Below are 6,000 nucleotides of genomic sequence, written 5' to 3' on the forward strand. Positions count from 1 at the left end.
AACTTATGGATAAAGATTATTCATATTTTGGCAAAAATAAAGAGCTTGATGTTATTGATGAATATAAATATTATTTGTAAATATAGTTATGAAAAATTGGTCATCTAACAAAATTTGGTATACCAAATCTAATTCTAAAAATTTCAAAATTGCTATGTTCCCATAGCTATATGCAGAAGTGATTTCTGAGTGGTTTTCAGCAAATAAATTAAGTTTTATTGAAGGTTTGATTAGCCTTATGCTTTGTCTTACTCGTACCAACAAAATAATATCCAAAATAAAATCTCTAAAAAAGTGAGGCAATATGGTAAAGTGTAAAGGTTACTGGATGTAAACCTGGATTTAAATACCAGCTGTGCTGGTAATTTACTCTGGGATCTTTAACAAGGCATTCTCCTTCTCTGGGCCCCAGTTTCCATGTTCTAGAGGTTGGACTAAATCAGGAATTCTTAACATGGGGTCTGTGAATTTTTATTTTTTTAATAATATTAATTTTTCCCAATTACATGCAAAGACAATTTTTAACATTCATGTTTTTGAAATTTTGAGTTCCAAATTCTTTGCTTCTTTCCTCTCCCTCTTCTCCTCCCTGAGGTAGTTAGCAATTTGATATAGGTTCTATGTGTGATCATGCAAAACAAATTTCCATATTAGTCACGCTATGAAGACATGATCTGTGAATTTAAAAATGTTTTTGATAATTCTATTTTAGGAAAATTGGTTTCCCTAGTAATCCTATGTATTTTACTTTTTACTTTATTCATTTAAAATCATAACTTAACCAGATTGCCAAGAGTCCACTACACGTCTAAAAAAGGTTAAAAACTCCTGGACCAAATAATCTCTGAAATCCCTCTAACTTATAAACATGTGATCTATGAACCAAAGAGCTCTCCTCACTTAGCTCTTGCCTACCTCCAGAGCTAAGTTATTACAGTTTTCTTCTTCGTTAACTTCTGGGGTTTTTTTTCTTTCTTTAAATAATGAAGTTCCATTCTCAGAGAGTGAGTACCAAACTCTCTTTGCCTATAGCCAATCTACATGGCAGAAGCTGAAAAGCCTGAAAAAGCCTTTGGAAAAGTACAATGATGTGTAATCAAAGGTTTTACTCCCTGATTCAGAGTATATGCAGGCATTCTGTTTCTAATCCCTTTATCACATGAATAACAGGAGCCTTTCAATTGTCTACTGAGCTATAAGAATATATTTAAAAGGTACTACCTAGAAACAACATATTTTTTTTCTTTGCTGTGTGTGACTACATTTGAGTGAGAGAGACAAGTTGTAAATTTCTGGATGAGGTGTTGAGCTCTGTCCTAGCTGGGGTAAAGATGTGGCTCACACTCTGTTCTTTACCTCTGTGTTTTCTTCTGCTTTTAGGTTAAGGAGTATTGGGGATGGCTGTGACCTTGTGAGCTTCAAAAAAAAATGTCATCAACAGAAGCATGGGAGCTAGAGTTTATGCCAGGACTTGTGGAAAGCCAAGCATTAATGTGGTGGTGGCTGAGGTCTTGTAAAATACCCTGCTTGATCCAACTCAGTAGTAAGAGACAAGGACTCATCTGTCAGCTATGTTACATTTCAAAGGGAACTTGAAGGCCTAAATGCTTTGAAGCCAATACTAGGTGGCACAGTGGATAGAGCACTGGGCTTAGGATCAGAAGACTCACTTTCCTGAATTCAAATCTGGCCTCAAGACACTCACTAGTTGTATGATCCTGGACAAGTCACTTAATCCTCTTCGCCTCAGTTTCTCATCTGTAAAATGAACTGGAGAAGGAAATGGCAAACTACTCTGCTATCTTTGCCAAGAAAACCTCATATGGCATCACAAAGAGTTGGATATGTCTCAACAACAGCAACTACTACTACTATGACTGAGTGTGAGCCTACTCTTCCTCAAGACAAAGTAGTAAATGGAAGTCTGTGAGACTCCTCACCCTCTGGCCATTCACTGGCAGTGCTTCTGTTCTTGATATATATTCATAGTAAATAACCTTTTATAAAAGCTAATTGATGTTAGTTTGTTACCTGGTGAAATTTGGGTACTAATCATTGGCACTTAACAGTGGGGAGAACTCACCAGAAGTGAGGGCTCAAGCTGACAGTACTGAAGATACCTCCTAATCCCTCAGAGGCATGATTAGAATCCTGAGGGGTTAGATGTAGCTCTGCTCAGGGAGCCAGGTCATCTGGAAAAGCAGGAGATGGAATGAGGATCGTCAGAGTTTATTTGGGCTACCCTAAGATAGTAGAATATTTTCCAGGGAATAATTCTTTATTACTAAATTAATTGTTTCATATTTCTGAATGTAGCTATGGGAAATTTATTCATAAAAGTTTTATTTATAAAAGGTAGACTTATAAAATGTATTTATATTTTATGTTTATAAAAGTTAGATATTAAGAGACTTGACTCTTGACACCAACTTTTGACCACCATCTTCTTACTAATCCCCCTGCTGAATCATCTAACCCAGAGATTCTGGAGGACTTGACCCCTTCATTTCTGGAACTCCTCCTTTGGGGCTCAGAACTATTCTGATTAGTGAGTGCTTTGTTCTATGAGTGCCCACAACATTAGGTTAGAAGCCATGCTTCACTTTACACTCTGGCTATTTTCCCATTATCCTCTAGCAGATATACCTCTCTCTTCATTCTTCTCCAGTTCTGGAACCAAAATCAAATCAATACTGTTATCAATGCTAGGAAGGGTTGGCAAGGGTGTTAATCTGTTGCATGGTTCTACTTGCTTTCCTCTATGACTTTCCAAAACACCTCCTCATAGTCACCACTCCTCCTATTCAAATGTAAGCTACTTGGAGAGAGGGATAGCCTCACCTTTTATTCCCTATGCTTAGCATAGTATTTGACTTATAGTAAGAGCTTCATAAATGCTTTTTCATTTTTAACTGAGCACCTTCTGGGCCTATTGTGTTAGGGTAACATACTCTTCTCATCTCCTCCTTTCCCTCACATAATAACCACAGCCCTCCTTCAGGTGTCATCACCTCTCACCTGGACTATTCCTAATAGACTTTGAACTGGTCTTTCTACTTCAAGTGTCTCCCCATGTCTAATCTATACTTCACTCTTTTTTGCTAAAGCAAATTTTTTTTTTAAAGCTTAGGTCTGACCATGTTACCCCCTCCCCAGACTGCTCTTTGGATTCCAGTGACTATTATCTCCAAGATCAAATATCAACTCTCTGTTTGGCCTTTAGAACTCTTCATAACTTGACCTCTTCCTGCCTTTCCAGAAATTTCTCTCTATTCCCCTCTGCAAACTGTGATCTAGCTACGTTGGCCTTGTGGTTCCTTGTGTTGTCATGGTACTCTTCAAGAACGAAGGATAAACCACAACCTGTGAGTAGTCTGAGCTGCCTGAATGGGGACCTGGATGGCCAGTTCCAGTTGGGCAACTCAGTTTGTCTTCTCCTCCCTTCCTCTCCCTTCCTCTTCTCTCTTCTTTCCTTACCAGAGGGTGTTATGCCCAAAGGAAGGTAACACTAAGCCTTTAACCCAATTCACTCTGGTTCGCCTGTATTGGACAACACCAGGCACTAATGAAAGGGTTTGGTTTTTTTTTTTTGGGGGGGGGGGGTCTCTCTTGCTTCAGAATGAATGTAAATAGTAACTGTTTCTCTTTTGATCAGCAACCCTGAAGGTCTTCCCCTTCCAGTTGGATTTTTTTTTATTAAAGGGGCCATCCCTTGACTCACTTCTTAAAGAGGTCTATTCATTGAAAATAATCATATTTTTCTCACTAAAGTGTTACATAATATTATTAGACTCAGAAGGTAACTGATATAAAAATATAAGTTTTTAAAAAAATCATCTTTTTGGTCACAACCCATCCAAATATTATCTCTTAGTACCATTACTTGGGAATCATTTTTGAAAACATTCTTAAAAGACTTTATACATTCTGCTGAAATTCATTTCAAGAGGTTTGTCTCTGCAAAAAAAGAAGTCTAAGAAAGCCTGCCATTTCTCAAAATGGGAATCAGCGATAGTTTTTGAGCATGAGATTTATTTGACAAAAATTTTGGTTTTTTAATTTTGAAAATTATTTTAGCTTCATGGATTAATAGTCATTCAATGGATGACAGAGAAGTATATGTTAGCTGTGAGCAGACTGCAACATATTACCAGAAAAGAGCGATGAATGTTTTAAAACATGTCTGTCATCAAGGAAATGCATCACCAGAAAAAAAGGAGGGCCACTTAGGTAGCAAAAGCCTATGGGCAGCCTTCAAACTGTATTAGTATTCACCCAACATCAAGAAGAATGACTCAAGATGGTTGGAACCTCTGTGGAAGATTTATGAGAGAATATGGACACAAATCAGTAGCACAGAATGGACAGACATGAAATGATTGTGATCTGTACTTTCCGAGGGAGTATCCCTATCAGTGAGGTCACAGATCCATGAAAACAACAAATCTAGTCTAAGTGTTGCAGATGAGTTAGAAAGGAGATAAAATGACTGCAAAGAGACCATGTGGGAAGTTCCTGCAGTATCTAGGCATAAAATACTAAGCTCCTGAACAAAAATGGTTATTAGATAGCTCAGGTCAAATTAAAAACTACATACCTAAGCCATATGTAAACTGAATTAGTTGTGCTAGAAACATAAATGTATTTGTAAACCTACAAAAGAAAACTCCTTACTCTCTTAGACTTTATAGTACATCTGCGGGTAATTTGTATAGATTGTTAATGTGTGTTACTTAATAATAATAAAGAAATATTCTGGAAATATGTTAATATTTAGTGAAATACATGTAATTAAACATAAATAGGAAATACTGAATTAATTGAGAATGTTTAAGTAGGAATTTACCTTTGGATATTTCATACTTGGGGAATGTAGGAAAAAATACAATGGTAGTGATGCTTGGAATGAAAAAATACCAAGGTTATTGAAGATTAGAATTAATGAGTCTACTAAATGTGTGAATCTTTTTGCTGACTCTGCTTGATATTAGTCCAAAAATGAAATTGCTATCTGAGCTTTTGAATTTATTTAAAGGAGATAAATGAAAATTTAAAAAGAGAACATTTTCATCTGACAAGCCAAAAAAAAAAACATGAGAGAACTGGGAGTAGTAATTCTTTAAAATGACTTCTAAAGCTGGATTTCAGCAAATGTCACTTCAGACAAGTTCCAAAATATACCTGCTAGATGGCAAAGGTTCTTGACATTTCTTTTTGAGCCTCCTTGACATCCTAATGACTTCAGGGGATACAACTACAAAATTTGAAAGGCATTTCTGTCATATCAATACTACAAATAGATATCACTGCAACATATGAGGCACAATCATTATATTCAGGATATTATAGAAACTCAACATGTCTGCATATCTATACTAACCTTAAATAAATGACCATAATCTAAGCATAACTATTCATTCTGAGTCTGAGCCCTTCAATCAAACATTTACAAAAACACTCCATTCTCCCACCATGATCTTAACTTTATGGGTTCCATTTTATATAAACTTTTCTCTACCAAATCTTTCTCATAACTCTGTATGAGACCAGCCTATATAACTTCAAAAGGTATATTGTATTATTATGATAAAATTGTTTACAAATTATTTCAACATACATTATCTTACTTGGGCCTCATAAAAATGCTATGAGTTTGGTGGACAGGTGAAATAAGAATCAGATAATTCAAAATCATACAGCAAATAAATGGCAAAGCTGGCATTTTGACCCCATATTCTCTTATTCTAAGACCATATTCTTTCAATTACACCGTGCTATCTCTTTAAAAATTTTTTGTTTAATTTTTCCTAATTATATGTAAAAACAATTTTTAACATTTTAAAAAGTTTTGAGTCCCAAATTCTATTGTTTTCTCTTTTCCCTCCCTCCTTCCCGCATATAGGTTACAAATATGTCAAACATATTTCCATATTAGTAATTTTGTAGAAGAAAATTTAAACCAAATTAAAAAAAGAAAGTGAAAAATAATATGCTTAGATC

The 6,000-nt window shown here is 35.5% G+C and overlaps 1 long non-coding RNA gene across 2 annotated transcripts in view; it reads right to left on the minus strand.

The window, feature by feature from the left end:
• Positions 1 to 5,559, minus strand: part of LOC140528109 (uncharacterized) — a 44,579-nt gene extending 39,020 nt beyond the window's left edge. For both annotated transcript variants that reach the window (XR_011975079.1, XR_011975080.1), the window contains exons 1-2: positions 5,182 to 5,559; positions 2,084 to 2,192 (exon numbers count right to left, since the gene is read on the minus strand). This is a non-coding gene — a long non-coding RNA (uncharacterized lncRNA). The remainder of the gene's footprint in view (positions 1 to 2,083; positions 2,193 to 5,181) is intronic.
• Between the last annotated feature and the right edge of the window lie 441 nt (positions 5,560 to 6,000).

This window comes from Notamacropus eugenii, chromosome 1, assembly GCF_028372415.1.
Source record: "Notamacropus eugenii isolate mMacEug1 chromosome 1, mMacEug1.pri_v2, whole genome shotgun sequence".
Lineage (NCBI taxonomy): Eukaryota > Metazoa > Chordata > Mammalia > Diprotodontia > Macropodidae > Notamacropus > Notamacropus eugenii.